This window comes from Epargyreus clarus, unplaced genomic scaffold (assembly GCF_041222505.1).
Source record: "Epargyreus clarus isolate Ecla_fem2 unplaced genomic scaffold, WU_Ecla_fem_2.2 ptg000029l, whole genome shotgun sequence".
NCBI lineage: Eukaryota > Metazoa > Arthropoda > Insecta > Lepidoptera > Hesperiidae > Epargyreus > Epargyreus clarus.
This window is the reverse complement of record NW_027332235.1, coordinates 2,511,170-2,536,787: the sequence shown is the minus strand read 5'-3', so window position 1 is coordinate 2,536,787 and position 25,618 is coordinate 2,511,170. Positions and strand designations below refer to the sequence as shown.

Below are 25,618 nucleotides of genomic sequence, written 5' to 3'. Positions count from 1 at the left end.
TCATTAAGTCGTTGAATTCAATATTGTTTGATGAAAATCAAAGGTGGGGTGAGGAAAATACACGAAATAGTTTGAAACGTTAGGTGCAAAGATGTGTTATTACCTTAACACTCCATTTTTTATTGTAATATTTTTTTTTGTTGGTTATAAAGATAATACGTCACATCGACTGCGTGTGTGTTTGTCACTTGTTACGATACATCACAATGCTGAAATATAATGCACTTTTGGTATATTTTTTGTTAATGATCACATATTCCATTTGTATTTGTGCAAAAACGGTGACGCAAGACGAAAATTTAATAATGAACACAAATCTTAATTAATATTTGTAATGCCATTTTTATTTATGAATTCATTTGTTCAACCCTTGTCTATGACCCATACGGATCATATTCATTCGTTCTTCGTGTTTGTCAGTAGGTTACCGTCGCGATCATTTTAAATTCTAAGAATTTTAACAATTTTCATTGTTATCGGAAAAATCTTTTTTTTAATATAAGTAATTATACATTAAATGTTTAGATCTGATTGAAGATCAATCAAGAAAGCCTCTGATTTGTAATTGACTTTGATGTAAACATTTTTTTTCGTCTTTTATGATTTAATCAGATGGCATTAAAATTCATACTAAATATATTCACTCTTCGCATTCTGTCCATTAAGCTATAGAAGATATTTATTTCATTTGGACACTGAAATCGCTTTGTCAACTCAGTAGTATTTACAGAAAATATACATATTTTAAATTCCCAAGTCCAAAAAATTCTGATGCAAATACCTTGACCTTTGCCTGTTTTATTGTATTATGTTAAGTCTTAATGTATACTATTGGATCCCCAATACTTATAAAGCGTTGTCATCGAGTTACACCATGAATTTAAACTAATTCATAAAATTAATTTGTTATCACGTAACGACAATCATTTTATGGCCATTTGCTACGCTGTCATGTTTTTTTAGACTCCTGGCATCCCCTAGAAGTTAATTCAGTGGCGGATAACATGTTTTGATAAAAAAATCTGTATATTTTGTGACATATTCCAAGTCCCTAGTTCCATATTTATAAAAAAACGAGCTGACCCGGCAAACGTTGTGTTGCCATATAAATAAAAGAATGTTAAGGACGAACAACCCTTCTCACTTAGGGGTATGAAAAATTGATGGTAGCCGATTCTCAGACCTACTGAATATGCATATAAAATTTGGTGAAAACTATAAAGTCGTTGCGGAGGATTACGGTAACTATTGGGACACGAGAATTTTATATATAAGATAAAATCAATTTCATTTACATAAGTGTCCAATGAAACATTATAAAATTTTAATTACGTATATTAGAGTTGTAACATTCGTGCCTGTATCGAAATGAAATGAAATGAAATGAAATGAAATGAAATGAAATGAAATGAAATGAAATATATTTATTTTGTCTAGGCCAACGGCGGCACTTACAAATTGTCAGTTACAATATTTTCTTAAACTACTACCGGATCGGAACGCGACCTCTACTGAGAAGATCCGGTAAGAAACTCAGTGGGTTTGTCTTTTTTAATTTTAAAAATAATTATTCTCTTTTATTTTATTTCTTTTTTAAATGCCATTATTTTTACATATAATTAATAAAGCATTAGCTCCAGTATCTTGCTTTACATTTATCTAAAAAAAAGAAGTTTGTTCAGCAAGATACGCTACACTTTGACATTTTCTTACTTAACTAATAATTATGTTATTGATCAGTCCCAAGCTGTTTTATCATTAATATAATCAGAAATTTTATAATAAGCTTTACGACTAAGTTTGCTTTTGATAATAACTTTAAATTTATTAATTGACAAATTTCTGATTTTGATGGGCAGTTTATTATAAAAACGTATACATTGACCCACAAAAGAATTACTTATTTTGTGGAGACGAGTAACATGTGTAGAAAGGTTATGTTTGTTCCTTGTATTTACATTATGCGTGTCACACCGTTTTACAAATTTATCAATATTTTTCCTTACATAAATTAGGTTTTCATATATGTATTGGGATATAACAGTTAGAATATTTATTTCTTTAAATAGTTCTTTTAGTGAAGCTCTTGGAGGCAGGCTGTAGATAGCTCGTATAGCTCTCTTTTGCAATATAAATATATCATTTAGGTGTGACGAGCACCCCCATAGCAATATACCATAAGTCATAATGCTATGAAAGTAACTAAAATAAACTATTCTAGCTGTTTCTACATCTGTTAGAAGTCTAATTTTTTTAACAGCATATGCCGCCGAACTGAGTCTACCCGACAATTTATCTATGTGGCAGCCCCATTGCAATTTGGCGTCAATAGTAACACCTAGGAAAACAGTTGACTCCACGGGATCCAAAACCGTTCCATTTAATAACACATTGGTTTCAACATGCTTCACGTTGGGTAACGAGAACTTGATACATTTAGTTTTCTTCTCATTAAGAAGAAGATTATTTATGTTGAACCAATGGATAACTTTCGAGAGAGCATTATTTACTTCGTCATAATTATTTAATTGTCTTTTAATCTTAAATAAAAGTGAAGTGTCATCAGCAAACAATACAATCTCGTGATTATTCCCTACATAATAGGGCAAGTCATTAATATAAATTAAAAACAGAAATGGACCGAGTATTGAACCCTGCGGCACGCCCATTGTAACAGAAGCACCGGGCGATTTTGTACCATTTACATCAACCTTCTGAATTCTATTATTTAAGTAAGAAGTCAAAAGGTTGAGAGCCTTGTTCCTATATCGTAATCTATCGTAAAATATATCATATTATACGCTTCACATGTAAATGCGTAAGTTGAGAGTGATATTTAAAATTTATATGTAAATGAATTTAATGATGTATAATACTCTTTTCACATCAATAGCTTTCTATAAGTTATGCCATAGCATTAAGTAGATTTTTCGTTACTCCTTATTATGTATTATATACAAAAACAAGCCTATTTATTATTCACTGTGTAAGTTTTATATAATTTACAAGAAGAAAAATATACTTAACTAACGATTTTTATTGTAAAATAAAAGCAAATTATTGTAAAAAAGAAGCATGCAGGTCATTTTATGTTAAATGGCATGCCTGTAATCAACTTCAGATTCTAGCCCTTTTCCAGAAGAAATATTTTTTGGCTCGACTTGGCGGAGGCACATCGGTGCCTCCAGATAAAGTTATTTACTCCGTTTTTATAACTCCCAAATGCAGACAATGTTTTGATATTTATTCACATGGATACGTATTAGAATATTCTACGAAATATTTAAATCATGAAAATTAACATACACCTGCTTTAGAGATACCTTAATATCGATATTTTGCGTAAAGAAACTTAATGCTGTGGCACTTGCTGTTTAGTTACATTTCGGGTGCTTTTTATAGTCATATTAAATCTGTAATATACCTAATTACCTAATAATTTGTATTTCATACGCGTGTACCATTCAATGGAAATTTTAATGGATTTGAAAACATTCGCTAGTGTATTTATACGATTTGCTAGCAGATATAATCATCTTTATACTTACCTATGCTATAAACTTTGTATCCTTGCATTGTATTAGTTAGGTGTCACACGATTTACCGACTACCATCACCGTTCGTTATTAAAAATCATTATCTACAATGCTATGTGGATGTATGTGGTTACAAGTTGTTATATCACAACTTAAAAAGGGGATAACCATATGTGATATTATTGTATGTGTAAGATGGAAAGGGGGAAAGCTATATCAAATGTATTAATTGCAGTTTACTTTTATAGTTCTCATCTTTCGATAAACACTGAATAGCTGTATCATCCGAAATTTTGAATACCCAGCTTAAAAAAATATGAACATATTTCAACCGAACAATCGTGAGACACCTACAAGTAATGTACTAACATATCTATTCTTATAATGTTCTTCATTCCTTACCCTATTTCTAGTCTATTTTAACCTGTATATTGTAAATGTAATTGATATATTTATCTACTGTCATTTTTTATTTTACTAATAAGTCTGTATAAACTCATAAGCAACCGTTAGATACTCGACAAGTACAGACGAATAAACGGGAGTACGAGTATTCAAATAACCAACTTTGTATTTGCCACGATGTTCGCGTATACTCCTGCGGGTGTAAATTTTTCAGCGCGTTCTATAGGACTATTTATTGGTTCTCTTGCGCGGCGTTTACATGCTCGTTATTGTTCGGTTTACTCGGGCGATTGTTCGCGAGTATCTAAATGTTAATTGCATTACCTTATTTCATTTTAACCCATTTTTTTTATCGTTATGTCACGTAAACCATCTACTCTTTCTGTTGTAATATATTCGTCATTAGTTATATTATGTACAATGTGTGTACCCGACATTTTAATTTATTCAATAACATTTAGATTGGTGATGAGAGATTTTTTACGTAGATCTTAATAGGATTTTTATATTAACAGTCGGCTAGAGATTTTCGATAATATTTTATAATTGTTGTGTAATTCCGCCATTGGTATCCGTATCGTGTCGCGTATAGAATAATAAAATCTTTTGTATGCAACGCTGCTGTTTTGCCAGGAAAATGGTAAATTGCATGGAAACTGTATCAGTAGTAAACAATGAGGGGAGCGATAGTTTGAGAAAAAAAATACTACTAACAGGTTAATGTGTTATTTATTGTACTACAAATATGTACAAGAAACTCCTCGTATTCTGTCTCTTGATGTTTATAAATAATAAGTTTCGTATCGGAAGTATGATACCTATACCATGACATTAAATATTTATTTAGTCATAAATGATATTCTCATGGAAAAATGTGCAATTTCCCAATATTTAGACATTTTGTAATAATATTTTTTTTATAATATTTTCTGGTTATCTTTTATATTATCGCGCTCAATGTTTACCTACTGGTACAATCCACATCCCGAATAACTTGTATCTATAACATGTTTAAAATATCTCATCAAGGCCGATAATAATTACATTTCATATCATCTGTTGTCGCCAATGTTTAATATAAATGCGAAATCCATAATTATTGTAATTAATATTTGCCCGTAAAAATTATGTGGTCAGTACGTACGAATGTGATATCAGCACTACAGTTGAGATAATGAACAGACAACATAAGATGATTCTCGTAGATAATGCCTAGATACAAGTTATAGGTAACCAATGCGTAACTTAATCGTAGGAAAAACTCATGTTAACTTACCTTTTTATTACCCGTTATACAATGTGTAAAAATGGTTGTTACGATCTGTTCAGTTACAGAGGAATTGTTAAAATTAAATTTAATATTCTATAATTTTGTCTTTGATTTATCCACGACCTGAATCTTAGATAATGCTGCAAACTCGTCGTCCCACGCTTAAGATATTTGTATCACCAAGCCTATAGAAGAAATTGAATACTAACTTCCTAACAAATATTATAAATCCGATGTGTTTGTATACTTTCGCGCCCTAACATAGCATGATAACCGATTGTCATGGAAAAGGCATAGACCTTACATGACATATACCTTTTACATGAGAAATGATAAAGTTGAGTGAGTTGAGTTGATGAGTACAGGAGTATTATACTAATGGCACATTACGAAATTATGAATGGTGCAGAACCTCCTTTAAAAAAAGAACCCATCCTTTACATTTCTACTGCTATTTGTTACATTTTACGAATAGAGAAACCTATACATAATTGCACCCAAAGCAATAAATATATCATATAATTTTATGTATCTGCCCAGCCAAGAATCGAATCCATAACAAATACATAGTGTCTTGTTGAAAGACCTCTGCAAAAGTTTCAATTTTTTATTTTATTTATTCTACTAATTGGTAATATTGTTTTATCACTTGTAACATTTATAAGATGGGTTGCTAACGTAAGAGACGTATCGAATTTTATGGGAATAAAAATAAATTTATATAAATTTTAGCTTTAATTTATTATGTATTAATAATTAATATGACATTCAAAGCGACATGACTAAATGGAAAATATTTTTAAAGCAGTTTGTATTTTATAATTCATGGAAAATAATTATGTTTATCAAAATAAATGTAACTAATCAAAGCCACGACACTAAATACCAGGTGAATTAAATTACAATACTTTACGTTAACGTGAAAAAAACATACAAACGAAATGTTGTATGGTTGTTACTTGTTACTGTCTAATAATATAGAAAATTGTTTAAATTTTAAAAAGCAATTATTATAGTTATCCATAGTTACTATCTTAATTAAATGAACCTATATCTTGATTTCATCTTAATTCCTTCAAATCATTTGCAATTACTTACAAAAAATGGGTTTTGCTTGTAATGGTAGTGACAAATCAAATTTCTAATTGAAAGTGGTAAATTTTAATGCGACTATTGCAACAATAACACGTGAGTACAGAAATAACGTGATCGACGCATACTGGCAACACTTTCAGTTATGGCCGTCAGTCAGTTGGAATGGCTGCGAGTGACCGTTGCCGAAATTTAGTGTGAAATTTTTCAAGTTTCCTTCTCGATTCGGTGGTTTTGTGTGAATTAAATTTATATTATTTAACTACTAGTGTGCGGTTGTGAATTCGGTGGTGACTAAATTATTAGTGTTGTTCGTAAAAGAATGTTTGTTGTGTCCTTATAGTAATAGGATCAGAAAAGTGATCATTTATATTGGATTACCGTTTGCTGTATAATAATAAAGTAGTGTACAGGTGAGTCGAAGTTTTATGTATCGTTAGAGATTAGAGTGTATCTGGAATTGCGAGGCGGAGTGCCACGAACGCGGGGTTTGTCGCTGGGACCGGCCGAGCTTGAGATAACGGAGGATTAGCAGATTGCGTAGATTCTGATAAGATCACACTCTTCACAACCTCACTAACATTTTTTTTCTAAAACCGCTGACCTCAAAAAAGTCGCGTAAATATTGACACTGGCTGTATCAAAAGTTGTAGCGCAAATTTCTTAAATTTCATGCTCTATTTCCCATTGAAAGCTAAATTTAAATTGAGATATTTAAAAGTGAGCGGCGCACGGCGTATTCGTTTCGTGTATTGCACTCTGCTCAATTATTATGCGTCATAAAAATACCAAAGAAGGTGGAAAAATTGTCGAAGTTACTCAACTCGTGAGAGCTGTGAGAAACTAGACCACGGCCCGCGGCTTCGTCAGCGTTTGTGAGAAAAAATCGCGTTTTGTTGACTTGCCCTATTCTACGATGTCATAGCGCGATGCATTTTGAATTACGAACATACCTATATACCTAAATGTTTACTGTTTCTAAACATTAAAAATATACAAATCAAATCAAAAAAAGGCAACCAAAATTCGCTCTGTTTAATTTGTTTTGAAGTAAGACTGACAATTTGTTACAAAAACAGCACATTTCAAATTTAGAAAGATTTTCTTTGACTTACTCACACATTACAGTCTATGAGTTCACATTATTATCATAAACGGTTTATTTATTGTATTAGTCATTATTATCAGTGAAGCTACTTAACACAGTATGACATATGCTCATGTTTTTTAATCTTCAAGTAGTACTGTATAATTATCTGATTATTATAATAGGGGCCAGATTAAATTTATCCAGAATGCATAAGTATACTTCAAAGATATTGTTGTAGTGGAAGATTTTATAGTATTGTAGTTGTAGTAAACATGAACAATATATGTTTAACATATATAGTAGTATTTGTCAACACTTACCGCATATTCAGAGTCAATATAAAGTGTACATGATATTGCAACTTCATGAGGCTATATTAATTTGGTATTAATTATATTACATGCAGTGGTATTGTACTTGGTATCCTTAGGAGACAAATTTTCAAAGTTTTTCTAAGTCTTTACTGCTTATTTATGTTATATACTAGTTTTATATATGCTTGCCTAGTGGTAAAATTCAACCATAAACATCATTGCAATTTTCAATAAATAAAAATGATATTTTAATTATTTTAGAATTTCTAGTATTGTTAATATGTTGTGCATTGTTAATTTGTGTCGTTGTAATCTATATAATTGCCGTAATGTTGAATTCTGCATGTAATTATTGTGTATTAAGGTATCTGGGTGTATTCAACCGCATCACAAAAAATGCTACTGTGCGTCACATGTCACAGTCACAATTTAAATCTATGTATCTTAATATTCTTGGTATAGTCCATGCTAAACTGTTAGTCCACTCTGAAGTTGTTGCGCACAACTACAAGCATATATTCCATAGCAACGTAAGGGCACACTAAGGCAGCTATGAACCCGTGGGCAAGAGTGGGCAGCAAACGGGTGCCGGTAGTGGTCACGCGCTGTCTTTGCCCCGCTAATATCTACAATTTGCTATTAAATGCAACTCATTTCTATATTCAGAGCGGACTAGGTAACTAAAGTGAAATTATTGATAGTCATGATACTAAAACAGTTTTGGGCATAAAAGTACAAACAAATTTAATTAATATTATGATTTATTTTAATGAAAATAGATGGTGTTTAACCATAATGAAGTTTTCACACATTTCAAACATTGTTTTGATACAATTTGCTCTTACAATCTCATAAAAAAACATACAGGAATATACCAGTTGAAGGCAGAACCTTTTGTGGTTCCTCTCAGGAGGCATCAATGCCACATCTATTTCTGCCTTCAAGCAGTTTCAAGTTACAGTTTCAAGCGCTGTTGTGTTCTGGATGGAGGGTGTAGTAAGAGAGACATATTTATCTGATAATTAATTATTCCAAATTACTTTTCAGGAGTACTCACATCCCTCACAAAACTTTATCATCTGGGGTTGATTACACACATCTATGGGTGGCAGTATCTACTTTACCTTAAGTGGACAGCATGTTCACTTCCTATCTTCATATATTAATGAGAGTTGCTTCAACTATCATGGTTTAATTTGTGTGAGCTCAGTAGCACCTTATTTTGCTGGCTGGAAAGAGCCTGGGATTGGTATCAGATATGCTCTTTAAGTGCGGTTGCCTTATTATGAGATAGAATGTACATATTTCACATTCTGTTATCATTGATTAGTGATACACACCAATATTATATGTCCTAAAAATCTCATTGCTATGAGATATTTCTACTGACTTCAAAAAAGAACATAGGCTGTGTTCGGTTGTCTGTATTTTTTAAATACTCAAATATTATTTTTTGTCTCTTATTACTCAAATCCATGGTCGTTTACAAACCCTTGAATTAAGACGAGCAACCCCTCAATAATCATTAAAAAACACAACTTAAAAAATTTGCAATGATCGAAACTTTAAATAAAACAAGAAAATTAACAATAAAATTCCATTTTTTCATCCAATAATAACCACAGGTATACAGGGTGAATTTTTAAAACGGGCCTTCAGGGCCAAATCCGAAACTTTAAGGATTAGCGAAAAATGCTGAAAGGAGTTACGAGGCCGATTTTGATAAAAACTAAAACTGCATCATTACTTTTTTAAAATAACATTTTTCCTAGCCGGGAATCGAACGAGTTCATTTTGAAAAAAAATACACCCTCTATATTATTCCACTATCTGATAGTGTTGCTTATAAGGATCAAAATCTGGGAAGTAATGATAAATGACAAACTAAAGAAAAAGCCTCAATTTTAAGAAAATACATATTTTTTCATATTAATTTGGCAGTTAAGTTCCCGCCATTCATCAATTTAAACATTTCGCGTATTAACAATTTTTCTGGCTCAATGCTTCAAATCATTCGAAATGGTGGTTTTGTTCTTCAAGAACTCATATTTTTATGACCGACTTAGTTAAGGTTACTTTTAGGACCATTATAATAGATTTAACTTGCTATGGGCGGAGTTTCGTTTAATACAGATGTAAAATTGACAATTTGCGAGAATGTCTTTTTCGAGTCAAATCCGAGTGATAACTGAACAAAGAGATATAGAAAATCATATTAACTGTTTAAACAATAAAAAAATATTATTTAATCACTTATCTATTTTTATTAAAAAATAAACCCTGAAAACGGCGGTAATTTATTTGACAATCTATTACTTTCTCATACTAAGCCGCAAGTCACGGTTATAACATTGAATAATTAGTTGATTAACCGACAAATTCTTTAATGGTATGACTTATACATGTTTCTAAAGAATTATACATAAATCATTTGTTATGTATAATCCTTAAGGATTAGTATGGCAATGTATGGAAAAATATGTATTTTCTTCAAAATTTGTCTTTTCCTTTATTTTGTTACATAACATTACTTTTCAGAATTTGATCCTTATAAGCGACACTATCAGATGGTGGAATAATATAGAGGGTGTATTTTTTTTCAAAATGAACTCGTTCGATTCCCGGTTAAGGAAAATGATATTTTAAAAAACGAATGATGCAGTTTTAGTTTTTATCAAAATCGGCCTCGTAACTCCTTTCAGCATTTTTCGCTAATCCTTATAGTTTCGAATTTGGCCCTGAAGGCCCGTTTCAAAAATTCACCCTGTATAGTTGGAGTAGTGTGTAATCTGTAATTATTTTTATACTTACGTTGCTTAGGAAAATTATTATCATACTTAATGATAAAATTATCAATAATTAACCTCAAGATTGTTTTTCATGATGTCATCCATGTGCGGCTCAGTTCAAGGAGAGCAAGTACATAGAGGTTTATGTATACATAAGTTTATTACCGTGAATATGATATTTCTTGTTTTTTTTTTACATAAGCATTAGGTAATTTATTAAGTAACTAGATAATAGATGAATGTTTACAAAAATCTTATCTTTATATTTATGTTATGGATCATTTGTTGACTAAAATTTTATTTTACTAAATAGCTCTTCTGAATATAAGCTTTGAATTGAAATTATTGTAATTATCATTTGCTACATAATTTTTAATGACTGCAATATCCTTGCAGGGTTCATGCTGTGCTAAATTTATAAATTGTACAACTTTGGCTTATAACAATTTTGTAAAAAAATAAAACTTTTTTCACTTGCTGCCCCATACCGGGATTTTACCACACAAAGCCTAATATACAAACACCCACTAAAACCGCCTTGGTGGCCGTTCTTTGCACCTCGTAGAGGACTCCGGGACCTCCAAAGGAACTGGTGTGCTCTTAGCGTATTGCCCCGTCAGGCTCCATCCAGGTGACCATGACGCTCGCCACACCGTCTGGTGTACACGACGGTATGCGACCACACATACCGCCGTCCTTCCTGGGGCCGTTGGCCGGTCGGTTCGAGCTCCCACTCCGGCCGCCCGCAACCCCGGAAGCCCCCTTTTAGTCGCCTCTTACGACAGGCAGGCGATATCATACCCCTATTCTGGTCCCAGAAGTACAGGGACAAATATACAAATACCCAGACTCAGAACCCAAATCTAATTCACCATTTCAATATCTGTGTGACCTGGAACCTATTGTGTCTCAGACCGGCACATTCACTGCTCTGTCACATATCAATCAAATATTTAATAAGGACAGAAATTCTGTATATGGAATGTTTAACCTGATATGTTATGTTGTTTAAGTTAAATAATTTTCCTCATAATATTATTTTGGCAACCTCAATATTTTCTTGTAACGTGTAAAAAATAAAAAGTTATATGTAAATGGTCTTATTTATTAAAAAAAAAAAACATATACACCTATACAATGCGAAAACAAAGAAATATTTTTATTACCAAGCTAGATATTTGTGTAGGAGTTTTAATTTGGCTGACAACTTTTACATTTTTCTTGCAACTATTATTTATAACTGTTAATTTTATGGAAACCAGTCCGGTGAGATTTTATATTTAGCCATGTTGCATAAAAATATACATGCTTTGTCAGATCACTGTCAGAAGCCATCACTGTTCCACTGCTGGGCACAGGTATCATCTTAGAATGAGAAAGATTAGGCCATAGTCAATCACACTAGCCAAGTAATAATAATATGGTATATAATTATGATACATAAACATATGTTTAATGTGTACTTAGCTTGTAAATTTATGTTTATTTTCCATTTGTTACACTTAATTCTTACTAACTAAAATATAATTCATTCAAGTCCCAAATAGTAATGTTGTCATCCAAATTAACTAATTTCATAAGGTTCAAGTTATTATGTAACTTATAGTAATTTTTTATAATGTGATTAAAATTCTATTGATAAGGTGAGCATTTTAAAGACCACCAATGTCATTTTCGAAAACTATACAATTTGAAGCATGGAAATTAAATTAATTATCCATCCGTTTTTTAATATTTTCTTAGAGTGTGTTTGTCTTTGGCACGCCCTACAGTTCAAAAGGCCTGAAATATTTTAATAAATGAAATATCATTGGATACGGCTAAATTGTATAATTGACAAAGGCTATATTACTTTCCCTTTCAGCTAATGTTTTTGAGCTATCTTTTTTTTATATAATTATTATTAGTGTATTCGTCTAAACAGGGTAACACTGGGTAAACTATATTTGTAAATACAATTTTTACTTCCAAGCCCTGGCAAAAAGGTCAAGTTTAATATTAGTAATACTTCATTTACATATCGTGCGTATAGTATGTTAACAGTATAAATATAAAAGTAAGTTCATAGCCGTGTAAGTCGGTTCACTCAAAGTACGAATGCCCACGCGAGTGAAGGACGGACACAGCCAGGCATTCCTGATCGACTACCTATGGCTAGTTCAAGGCATTTACCTATATAAGTCAACAATGAACTAATACACAGATATCTAACAATCCGTTCGAATTAAAGTTAAACTTGCGCTGGAAGCGAGCGCGATTTATTTGACTTATTGTTGACTTACTAAAACTACGATAATAATTAACATTAAGTTTTTATGTGTATTTTAAGGGTATGATAAAATAGATAGTAGCCGATTCTCTAAATATGTGTATAAAATTTGGTGAAAATCGGTAAAGCCGTTTCGGAGGAGTACGGTAACTAACATTGTGACACGAGAATTTTATATTTTAGATAATTTTCAAGTTCTGGTAGAACGTTAACTTTGTTCTTTTATTTATAGTTAATAGTGGTCATTGTCGCCTGTGGACGCTTATGACCAACTCAATGCCAGTTCCGAGGACGCAGAAGGGCGCCTCAATGCTTCCACACCCTTCTACCCCAAAACTGCTTCACGCTAGGTAATAAGTATATGCGGCGACGATACCTCTCCGATCGAATCTTACTTGTTCTACAATCTTTCAATGTGCATATGGCGTGCCTATAAATAATGAGCTATACAATAATTATGCCTCTCGTTAGATGATATCTTAGTGTGTGTTTAATTCAAACAATTCACATACATTCTAGTTAAAGGACAGCTCTAGTGTCGCTCTTAAACTATAGTTCTACCAGTACCCTTAGTATGGGTTTTTACGTTTTGATAAAAATGACAGATTTTTATTTGTTCACCTATTTCCCATACATTTCCAATCGGTTCTGATACAGTCCGTTAGGGGCGCTGATTGGAAATGTATGGGCAAATACGTAAACAAATACAAAATGTCATTTTTGTCATAACGTAAAAACTCACTAGTAGAGTTTTGGGCACCTGTGTTTGAAAAATTGTTGTTTTTTTTATGATTCTTATATATAATGGTTTGCAAAACAGCGATTCTACCACCATCCATCCGCGTCAATTTAAACCGAGCTTTAAGGCATTACTGGTATTCGGGCATTGGTTCCGCCGCGTAACCGAGGCAAGGCCGCTCGCCCCGTTACCGTATCTGCATATCTCGCTATTATCCTTACCTTAGTTAATGCAGTTACTTTTACATCGCTGGAACGTCTTAAAGGTAATATATGTTACGAATAAATGCGGTTGCAACGTTTTGTGTCACATTTGTTTAATAATAAATGTTACATTCATGTTTCATTGTATATACATTCTCACTCACACACACACAGACTGATGATATACTCTCACACGTACACTTACTATTACATATATGTACTGTACATTTAAGGTCTTATTTTTTATTTAAATACGTAAATGCCTTTACGTTACTGTTCAACTATCTAATATTGGAATTCATTATGTTCCAGTTAATAAATCTAAATGAAATACACACCTACACATGACCCTAATAACGCACAGTTTGTCGCTGCCACCCCAAATACGATTGATATTCCAGTTAATATCGGTGACATGTTTTAGCTAGCACCGGAGGACAAAGTTAAAACGCCAATTTTTGCCACCGCCTTCATATCAGCAGGATAGGTGTGCAAAGATTTTTACATAATGTCTGTTTAAAATTAGAAAAGTGTAATCGACGGTTCATTGAAAAGAATTTGCGCTAGCGCTAATAGTCATATGCAGTCGGAATCAACTTTTGAACGTAGGGTATTGTGCAAGCAGCCTTAATTGGATTAGAATGGTTCTGAACACTACATTAACGTTAAAACTGCTATTGGGCAATGGAAATCGTGGTCGCCTTGTGAGTTCGCCACAATTTATTACGATCCATAAACATTTTAATAGCTCGATTCACGCGACCCAATGTTCTGTACTTGTTAATTTGCAATGATGTGCTACATTGAAATCTAAATGTAAGAGTAATATCTGAAGTGTCGTGGACGTAGGAATGAAATAGACGTATAGTAAGTGATGATTGTTCGTATGACTAAGGATTCGTTTACATATATAGAACGTGACAGATAACGTATTCTCTTCAAATGTGATATAAACGAGGCCTTAGTATGTGAAATCGCCGTCTAACATCTTATATATAAAATTCTCGTGTCACAATGTTAGTTACCGTTCTCCTCCGAAGAAACGGCTTTACCGATTTTTACCAAATTTTATATGCATATTCAGTAGGTCTGAGAATCAGCTACTATCTATTTTTCATACTCCTAAATGATAAGGGTTGTTCACCCTTAAATTTTTTTTATTTATATGGCAATACAACGTTTGCCGGGTCAGCTAGGTTTTAAATAGAAATACAAAAGAACATGCATAGAGGTATCTGATGGTATGTTACTACCTCTGTGGATTGGTTAGAAAGTCTGTACACTGTAATAAGCCGGGATAAAAGCTTTTACTGATAGCAATAGTCAATAACATTCGTAAATCTAGCTTTAGATGAGATCCATTTGCCTGATATAATTGGTGTGAGATCATCTTGCATTAGATGTCTATTTGGTTAGTTCGTCCATTGCTCGGAGGTACTAGACTACCATCACAATGTTAGGTATAACAATGTATGTATGTTTGTTGTGCTGATCTAGTGTAGTATAATACGAGTATCTTACGATAATGTCAGGAGACTAAAACGTGCGTATCACTTATATCTGACAAACACTCCTGAAATAATGTCTGATGACTAAAGATGACTTAGAGGATATTTATAAAGTACTATGCTTTTCATACAAACGTATAATTTGTACAGTGGCTAATATACCTTTGGCAATTTTTATGCATAAAGTTGTATCGCATGCGAAAAGTTGCATTTCCATATTTTACAATGTTTTATTACTGTACAGATAATAATTTAATTTATTGGATAATTATAAAGTTATATACAATATTTGAAACAATAAAATTAAATACTAATTAAACAAAAAAAAATCAAATTATATACTAATAGAAACTTATTTACAAAATGAACATATATACAAAAAAGAAATACAAAAATATAAAAACATAAAAACTACCATAAAAAATGATCACCATCGCTATACATATACCATTACTGTACATACTTATTTCATATGCCGAAGTTTGCACGGGAACAGATTGATTACACCTTATAACAATAACACAGGGTGTGGCCATTTTAGTCAGTTAAAAATGGAAAATCTGTGTTTCAGGGCTATAAATGGAAATTGTTTACAAATTTAATATGCAAAAGTTTATTTTGACATCCCTATTGCATATCCAAGTACCCTCAAATCCTGTTCCACTCAAATTTATCATTTCCTCGCAAAGCGTACAAGACAAATTGCAACCGACGTTCATAACAGGATTTAAAATTATCTTGTTCCTTACTTGCTACATTTTAGCTGTAGGTAAGCACCCCACTTCTTACACTCAATATCCTGGATTTGCTCAGCGATTTTATTAGAATTTATGTCGATTTGCTAATAAGAAAATCCGGTCGTTAGTGCGTTTTTAATAGATTTTTAAATTGTTACTTGGTTGTGTTGCCAAATTTTTACACGTCCAACTTTTTCGATCTGTCGATTTCTTCTGTAACGGATTATTTTTTCGTAGTTGCACATTCGGTGTTCGGTGGTGAGGGTCTCAGACTAAAAAAGACAGATCAGGCCTCGTGAAGAAAATAGAAAGACAACAAATTCGGCCTATAATGCACAAGTCAATTATGCCGATTATGCCGAAAGAAGAATCTCTGACCAGTCGCAACGTTGTTGTATAATATTAAACCAACAATTGCAAAGCAAGTATAATTGGGCAAAGTAGGCAAATGTAATACGACAGTAAAAATGAAATTTGCTACAAATTATATGAAATTAACCATAGTCAGTTCAAAGGCAAATTGTGCTCCAACACGCGAGGCGTTGTCTACATTTTTGGTCTGAAACGAAGACTAATGATTGTGGAATCACGCTCGACTGCGGTCATGTCGCAACCACACAACAGTTGTATCCGGAAGCATAGAAATTGGCCCGTGCGCTTCACCTATCCGGTGGATGTCTGCAAGGAGCCTGGTAATTAAAACGCCCGAACGTAATGCGCTGTTCCGTTGGATATAATGAGGGTCGAATCCCTGAACGACCTCGCCGGTTTAGCAATCGCACTAATTCGATTTAATTAATGTATTCATGAATAAGTGAGATTGATGTGTTGGTTGTGTCGAAATTATGTCCGTCAAAGATTTACCTACTTATGTACGAATACTTTATTTTTACAAATGTTGTAGGGACAGAGCCTGATTGTTCCCTATATCCCTCCCTGGGATAGGTATCCCTGTTATTTTCAAATAACATAGGCTACTGTTGTCTGTAAGGACTATGTCCATTTCAACAAAAATGCATAATAAATATTGATATAACTATACAAATGTACCTGTAAAGAAAAGTATGCAGCCTATCTCTCCGCGAGGTCCTGGTATTTTTTGTGAAATTGAATTCTATCGCCATAGGTAATCAGTCCTATATTAGGCTATTAACTATGAATATTAAACGTATTTTCTTCCGACCCATCTCGTTTGCCGGTTGCGTTAAAAGAGTTATTAAAAGACCGAAGTAAGCAGTATTTCTTGACGGTAGCGATAGATAGTGTTAATATTATTGCAAACTTGCAAACGTTCACAGGACCCATGTCTAACCAACACATATCTTTAGAATGACTTCGATATTTTAAGTGTTTACTTACGACAAATTATATTTCTCCTTCCTAGACTAATTAAATGAATGCACATAAAACCAGCGACCTAAAAACTATCACCAAGTTTCAAGCTGACAATTGTGAGTCTATTTCACTCCAACAAATGCGGTGCCGTACATAAAACAGGAACGTCTTTTTCAAGTAAAGAAAGATTAATAAGTTGCAGTAGATGTTTCTCGTCCCTTTGTGGTGGAACAATCGTGGCGACCTCGTTTCACGATGAGTAATGAGTCAATTTACTGTTTTTAAACTCACGGAATTGCTCCAAATTGAGTTTGTCGATTCGACGGTTTTGCTTTTGCATTGTTTTAGCTATGTACCTACCTACTGTAGCATTCTAATTCTGAATAATCAGAAGACGTCGTCGGCTGAAAAGTTTTGTGTGCCAATTTTTGCTATTCGTATTTTTGATGATTTGATTTGTGATTGTTAGTGAGTTTGTCTCTTTGGTTTCGTAATTTGATTTATCTAGATTTTATCTTCATTTTTGTATGATATCATGATATTATTCATTTCAGTTACCTAATTAAAATCCTAAAGTTTTATAAAAAATGGCATATAATGTAATATGTATGCGTGTATATATTAGGTATATCATTCAGGTCAGAATGTACACAGTCAGTACAATAATAAATTATTGATTAATATTATTATTGAATTGAACTCAATTCAATTAAGTCAGCCGAGACGTGACTTACTAAATGGTCGAATAAGTCACTCAACACACGTCATACGTTTCAACACACATTTCATATAACTATCACCACTTTCCTAACTAGCGAGATACCTTTAACAAGAATAGCATGAAACCTGCAAGGCCACGGATCGTTATGGTGTACTAATATAGCGCTGGCACTCTCGTTTCTGCCGCCGAGCAGCATAGCGTGCATTGCTGTGATCCGGTTTGTGTCGTTGCAAAATAAGGCCGGTGTCGCATTAGGCGTTGATGAAGCTTTTTGCCCGCCGAGCGCTTTTTTGTTCGCGTTTACATTTCTTAAATAAGATTTATCGGTTGTCTAGGTTTCTATCTATGTTTTGGAGTCCACTTGCTCAACGGCTTACGCTTTTGCATACATGCACCAATGCTTTTCATGTGAATAATTCATATACATAGTTTATTTACAAGATGTTTAGCAGATTACTTCTATAAAATTGCAGAAAAACTTGATTTCAAATTGAATAAAAACTTTAAATAACATTTGTAACAGTTTAAACATATTATACTACTATTCTATACGTTCAAGAGCCTTTTCGACTGATAAGTAAATATTTAATTTAATTATATAATAATTATTTAAAAAAATATATAGACAAACCCACTGAGTTTCTTACCGGATCTCCTAAGTAGAGGTCGCGTTCCGATCGACCGATAGTTTAAGAAAATATTGTAACTGACACTTTGTAAGTGCCGCCGTTGGCCTATACAAGAAATATATTTCATTTAATTTCATATAAGCCTCTAATGACCAAGCCCAGTGCGATCACTGCCTTATCGCCACAGCGGTCCTAGGTAATAGCTGTGCGAGGGACACTACGTTTAGAAATTTATGTAATCGCCCTACAAGTTCTATAAATCTGTTTCAGTAAATTTAAATTAACCCTGCTTCTAGTAGAATAATTTTTCCACGGCTACGCCTGTAAAAAATATGCAAGTTCCTATGCTTAAAGAAGGTAGTATAAATAAAAACTGGTTCTTAACAGTTGCACAGTTCAAAGCCATTTAAAAGGTCATATTGAACAATGTTTGTTTAAAGTTTTGTAAAGAGTATGTTACATAAAATATACTTAGCTCATATTTCATAACGTAATATTAATTGTCTGTCTATTCTGTAAGCTATAGATGCTTAAATTTGAAACCGAAATTATACACATTAAAATTGAACTCAAAACTACAAGCAAATTTTTTAAAACATTTTTCGCAACACATCCTGACTATTCCTAACACACGTCGAGATAGAAACAAAATAATAAAATGATTTTAAAAACCAAAACTCGACTGCTTAAAAATTTACCCTACGTCTCCATCTTACAATTTAGACTTATCCTCAAGAAAGGAATTTCTTGGTAATATTCGTACTGTCTCGTTGACTTACTTCATTAAGTAGCTATCTAGTCTGCGAAGGAGTAAAGTACAAGTAACTTCATTAGCCAACCACCATCGTAGTCACAATTTAGACACAATTATTTGTCTTGGCACAGTGTAGTTCGTCTTACGCTTAATCACAGTTTAGTTAAACTGAAGGATTTAAGTCAAACACCGTATAGAGTAACAGCCGTATTTGTGAGATTGTCACAGACGCCGTCTCGTCTTGCCCTGTCTTGTTAGTGGAATTGGCCGTCGCAAATACTTGTGATTGTTAGCCCCGATGTACATTGACAATGAGCCCCAACAAAGATTTAAATAGACTCCTTATTCATGATACTCTTTCTTGTATTATATTAGTCATTTAGGTCTTATGGTCAAAAGGTCAATATGTTATTGGTCTAATAATAAAGGCTCGTTCTATTTCCTAATTCCTCATAATATGACAGCCGCCGTAGTAAATTCGTGCCATTATCCGTGTGGTATATTATTAAATCTTAGGAGTCTCCGCGTTTAGTTCGTCGCTTGTTTTGTGTAACAAACAGAACCCACCCAAGTTTAGTTTGATTGTAGAAAGACAACTAGAAGTCAGGAGTTAAACGTTGATCCGTTTGAACATTTCGGTTGCGGTACAGTACTGAATATATTAAATACTAGCTGACCCGGCAAACTTTGTACCGGCTCAAAATCTATTTATCAAATATATTTCATATAAAATATAGCCTATGTTACTCGTAGATAATGTAGCTTTCGAATGGTGAAAAAAATTTTAAAATCGGGCTAGTAGTTTTTGAGCCTATTCATTACATACAAACAAACAAAGTTTTTCTCCTTATAATATTAGTGTAGAATAGCACTTAGATATATTTTATGGGATACTATATTTTTTTATCTAAATGATATTTTGTTTATTCTAGCGAACGTGTAGGCCGCTTGATATTCAGCCCACTATGATGGATTATTTCATATTAAGTCTGCTAAGCCAAACTTGTTATATTCTTATACTTAGACTTACCATACTCTTCCAACCAGAACACAGTATCTCGGAGCACTGTTATAAGGAAGAAATAGACGTAGCGATGTACTCGAGTCGCTTCTAAAAAGGTACATAAAAAGGCCTACAAAGCCGGCGATGCAAAAGCAACCACTTTTCACCCGGCAGCCCGTCTGCTAACACTAGGTTTAAAAAGAACGACGTAGTGTTCTACAATCTCAGCGCAGTCATTACAAAAGGTCAGGTGTAATGAACCTTCCATTAGTCTATCCAGCAATCGATCACTTTCTACGGCCAATTACAAAACACTGCCAAAGGTTCTGAATGTTATCAGCGCGCCGCATAAATCAAACACGCTTCCTGGGATTGACTGGTGAATAGTAATACTATTTCGTAACTATTACAATGTCTGGTGATACAAATCGTATCTTCTTTAGTGGTAGTCAGTTCTAGTTATTGTCTGCAACGTCCTCTACGTGGACTTTGATTGTCACGCTCTTATGTGTTTGCTAAGGAAGTTACTTCAGGACACCTGAGATTTGATTAGCATATAATTTATTTTTATTATTGATTTAAAACATCAATTTTAATTCGCGTTTGTGATAGCGCTTATTACATATGATCTTGTGTATGTTAGGTGTACATACATTTTGAATTGTATTTTCGGTTCGATTACTGTTTCATAACTAGACGAAGATATTATTGTACACGAGAATCAAACAATAAAAAGTAACTTATGAATAGAAGTATAATGTATTACATCAGAATTTCACATGAAATTAATTTTCGACATGCTAACCCCTTGATTAAACCCTTCTCAATCTGAGATCTGTTTTCAGCAGCGGCAAACAGACAAGCAAATACAAAAAAATCACCTATGTATTATGCTTTTTTAATATAAACTACGTTTTTTTTCTCGACAAACAATAAATCTTATTCTTTCACAGTCTTCAATTTCAATTAGATAAGTGGGTCAGAGCGAGTCGTATTGGTACAATAGCGTTTAATCCATTAATCATTTCTTGCCTTCAGCAGACAATTCCACTAATCTATGATATGGGTTATAGAGGTCTAGGTTTGTTAAATCAATTTACCGATACATTTGCGTATTGGTACTCCAGATATTCAATATTATCTGGTAATAAGTTAAAAGATCCTACACTCATGTATGTTTTGTTGCTGATAAATTGTGTACTTTTGTTGTGTGCACTCGAAAAAATCCACGTAAAGCTGAACCCAGTTCATAAAAATCAAATGGATAAAATTACTTTATTTCTAGTTTCATACTGGTCTTTTAACGAAGTTAAAATAACAGTATAATATTTACTATACAGCAATAAAAGAAACCTGATGTATGTGACGTCATCCTCTCGACTATTTCAACGGATAAACACCGAACTCACCTTTAATTCAATAATTTGTATAAATAAAAGTATTCTATGAATATATTTATTTTAATCACTTCCGCGTATTCGAAATACCGGTTTTGGCTTGAAAAGTCATTTTGTTTTTAACCGCTTTTTCTTGTATTTTTTAAAGTTGGAGAATATCATATCGGATACCGTATCTATCGAATGTCGCTGTTTATGTTAATCAAAATACCAAAAATGAATCATTTTACTGAAAGCTGTGTGGCGTTCTTCGTCATATACTCGTAGAATGACGAACGGAATGACGAATTTAAATTTCTGCAAGTACGTACTGGGCCTGGGTGTTTCTGTGCCTACTATGTAGAGAAACTTAGTGTGAAATAGAAAGCGTTTTTATTTTGATATAATTTTGTCGGAACTAAAGATAATTTAATTCTCAAAAAATTGAAATAATTGCACCTACTCTACTACTCCGTTACCAGCATGATTATACTCGTATTACTTTTTAATATGGTATATACATATGCCTACTATTTACTACAAGTCACTAACGAGCCCACTAGTATTGATGAATATTTCCAAGAATACGCAAGCCGAGATGATACAAATATATGTTAACAACTGAATACATAATGATATGCGGGCAGCCGGGCAATTCTATAAAAAACCGCAATGCCGTCATATAGTTCCGCGGCGCGTACATAAGGGCTTACTCACTCAAGGATGCGCAAGGTCTCCGAAGCCATCAGCGGGCTCCATATAATAACATCTCTACCGTCGATAACTATACCTGTTACGTCGGTGTGATTGCGAACCGGCTCCTGACACACGCTGAAACGAAATTGAACTTTTTGTGCATAGAGATAGTACACTGTTTCCGTATGCGTGGGCGGTCGCATGTGTGCGTGGGTCTCAGGTATTTTAATGGCCCAGCGGCCAGTCTCCGCAAACATGTTATTTAGCCGCGAGTAGACGATCTCGGGGAGGTGTGATTGCCGGAACAGTAAAAAAATCTCGTCTAAACATATACGATTAAAGTCGAACAGTCCAGTAACAAGATTACTGGCCAAAAAACAACGCAGAGTATTCAATTATAATCGAATTTCAACTGCCAGAAGTAGAAACGAATCGTTCGATTAATGTCGGAGCGGTTGCTCCAATCCGGCTCGAAGGACCAGTAATTTAATTTGAGATAAATAGCCGCTTTTGAATACGGACAAAGGCTAACGGAATACATAAGTAACGTTATAATGTGATCAATAGAATACAGGTTTTGTTTATCTTTGAAAAGATGTGTGTTAATGAGTTTCCTTCGCTGCTTCTTCTTAATAAAACGTTTGCCGAAGTGGTAGTGGATCACTGTTGTGTTATATTTTAATTAGGTGATATTTCTATAAAAAATCAAAGTAAAATACAATTTTTAATTGTGTATTATGTGAAAGTTCAAGTTCCGTATATCTGTATCCACAAAATTCAAAAAGTATTGACTGGATTGGTACTCGAATTTTTCGCACAACGTTGCAGCTTTATTTAAGAATGTTTTTACATCTTCTTTATTCCGAAATTCCCACAGGAAATATCACATTCAACCACAGCGAAGCGCAATCGTCTTAAGTTAGTTTAGTATAGTCTGCGAAAAGCTGCTAGTCTGCTCTGAATATAGAAATGAATCGAGTCGCCATAGCAAATTGTACGACTACACCTCCTCGCAACAACTTCAAAGCGGACTAGCAGTTTGGCGAGGACTATACGGAGACAGATGTCAGTTACCTCGGTATTACACACATTACACAAGTGAAAACAAAACAAGTTCTCATGTTCCTTAGCGTTAGGTTATAGCGAACGGAACCCGTACGCGTCTCGATACAAGTTTGTGATGGACTTAAACGCCGTAAGCTTTCTATTTTATCGGCTTTTGGCGTGTGTTCATTGCCTTGTAAAATGTGAAAAATGTTGTTTGTAGCTCTGGAGATCCAGAAGAAAAATGGTTTCCATAACACGCTTCAAACACAAACCCAAATAAGTGCGCGAATTGTTAGTGTGTGATACTTTACAATCGTTACAAAATTCTTCGTGCTATTTAAAAATTTATGAGAAAACGTTGACGTCAAAATATTCATGCTTCTGAAGTTTAACTTTATTAGCATGCATAATAAAGCAAGGTATACATATATCTACTTCTTTCCGAAATGGATATATCTTTACTTCTTTCTGATAATGAGAATAGCATCTTTTAAGGACCTGTGAAACAAAATCATGTTTTGCATAAAAAGGAGTAGGTAACAATACACATTGTATAGAAGAATATTTTTTTGTTTGCTACTCCGCTTGTCTGACACGCTCTATGTCTGATATAAACCCTAACACTCCTGTCATAATTTAGGAAAAATAGCGGAATCTCCTAAATTTTTTATCCGAGAAGAAACTCGACGTAATCATCCTGTATCCTCGATAATGTATATGTTAATGTTATTGTAATTGTAATCTTTATCTGTTAACTTTCCAACGTACAACAGGACAGACAGACGAACGCGCGTGCCCGCACTTTTAATAACCTTAATGTTTTTGTAATTACGAGTAGTCTGGTTTCGCTCGGCGGGTTGCGTACGCGCATACTTTGCGCATTGTTTTATATAGTATAGTTTTATTGCGCTCGGGTGCCACTTGACAGCAGTACTAATCAATATTTAGTTTAGTTTATAAATAATAATTTAGTAGTGTTGTGTTGGTATAAGTGCGAAGTGTATGTTTTTTTTTGTTTTTGAATGTCACAGTGCAAAGTGAATTAATAAGGTGGGTTGTTCAGTTATTGTCGATTATTTGTAAGTCATCTTTAAGTATTCAAATTTATTCGTGTATTGATTATATTATAGTAATTTATAGTGATTACAAGTTATGCGGTTAGTAGAGGATTATAATAAGTCAATCGTTTAATTAAACAATCATAGTCTCCTCTCTGCAAATAAATAGAATTGAAGTGTATGTTTGTAATGTTAAAATAACAGCCTTTTATTCATAGAAAGGTGAACTTATAACAAAAATATTTTTTCTGTGAGATCTTCGGTTTGTTCTGGCTAATCTCTGAAAGGGCTGAATCGATTTTAACGAGGCTTTTACTGCCAGTTAGCTGATGTTATAAGGGTTAACTTATACTTAAATTTTATTTTTGAAAAAGAATTAGAGCTTTGCTCAAAAACACATGAAATCTCCAAAGTATTAACATTTTTAAACGCTGGTGAAACTGCGGGTCAGAGCTAGTAAAATTAAGTTACGTCTCGTCGGTAATATTTATGTTTTTTACTCTCTCTTATAGCATATTCATAGACGCTCGTAATACTGCATTATTCATACGAGACATGCAATATTTTAAGTCTGCGAAAATATTTTTTCAAATTGATATTTAATTACAACTGGACGTAATTACTAGTTAATCGTAAAATAATTGCAGATTATGCTAGCAATGGCTTTACAATTATATTTTCAGGTCAGGAAAGGTCTAGATTTTATAATTATTAGATTATTATAAGTAGGTATGTAGTTGTTACAAATGGCTTGCAATTTTTGCTAACAAATTAACTGCAATGTATTTATCTTCTCGTATAGTTGTCTTATATATATATATATATATATATATATATATATATATATATATGTTGTGTTGTATAGTTGTCTTGTGTATTTTGAGAAGTAAAAATGCATAAAACTGCCCATATACACCCGTTGTTCCATAGTCAATACCAATCATAGATCGAAACTTGACAAGGTCTAGTACGGAAAAAAATGTTAACTGTAGAACTTTCTAAGGCAAAATATTATATACATAGATAGATTAGATATATATCTATTAA

General features: G+C 33.2%; 1 protein-coding gene across 2 annotated transcripts in view; it reads left to right on the top strand.

Annotated features, from left to right (window-relative positions):
- The first annotated feature begins 6,427 nt into the window (after positions 1–6,427).
- Synd (protein kinase C and casein kinase substrate in neurons protein Synd) overlaps positions 6,428–25,618 on the top strand; it is a 152,576-nt gene continuing 133,385 nt past the window's right edge. Inside the window, exon 1 of one of the 2 annotated variants that reach the window (XM_073089558.1) lies at positions 6,428–6,716. The gene's annotated coding sequence lies outside the window, so the exon portion shown is untranslated. Of the gene's footprint in view, positions 6,717–24,343; positions 24,564–25,618 lie in introns of those variants that run through there. The other variant, XM_073089559.1, reaches the window with a different exon arrangement.